Source organism: Penaeus monodon, chromosome 31 (genome assembly GCF_015228065.2).
Source record: "Penaeus monodon isolate SGIC_2016 chromosome 31, NSTDA_Pmon_1, whole genome shotgun sequence".
Classification (NCBI taxonomy): Eukaryota; Metazoa; Arthropoda; class Malacostraca; order Decapoda; family Penaeidae; genus Penaeus; species Penaeus monodon.
In genome coordinates, this window is record NC_051416.1 from 19,198,839 (window position 1) to 19,199,139 (window position 301).

Below are 301 nucleotides of genomic sequence, written 5' to 3' on the forward strand. Positions count from 1 at the left end.
TGACAGCGACAAGAAAGGGAGAGAAAATCCGAAATATATTTTATAACATGTCAACCTCATCTTTTATAACCAAATCCCATACCACTCCACACCATTCCTCTCACCCATAAAAATCAATACCCACCTACGACAATCCATACCCACCCTCCTCTCACACTAATCCACACCCATCCACGGATACCAATCCACTCCAATCCACATTAGTCCGCATTCATACATACTCATTCATACCCATCCATACCTCATCCTCCTTCCCATACCTTACGTACCAATACACAGCAGTCCATACTAATCTTCCCAC

General features: G+C 43.2%; 1 protein-coding gene across 7 annotated transcripts in view; it reads right to left on the reverse strand.

Annotated features, from left to right (window-relative positions):
* Window positions 1–301, reverse strand: part of LOC119593064 (irregular chiasm C-roughest protein-like) — a 46,047-nt gene that overhangs the window by 10,970 nt on the left and 34,776 nt on the right. The gene's annotated exons all lie outside the window — the stretch shown is intronic.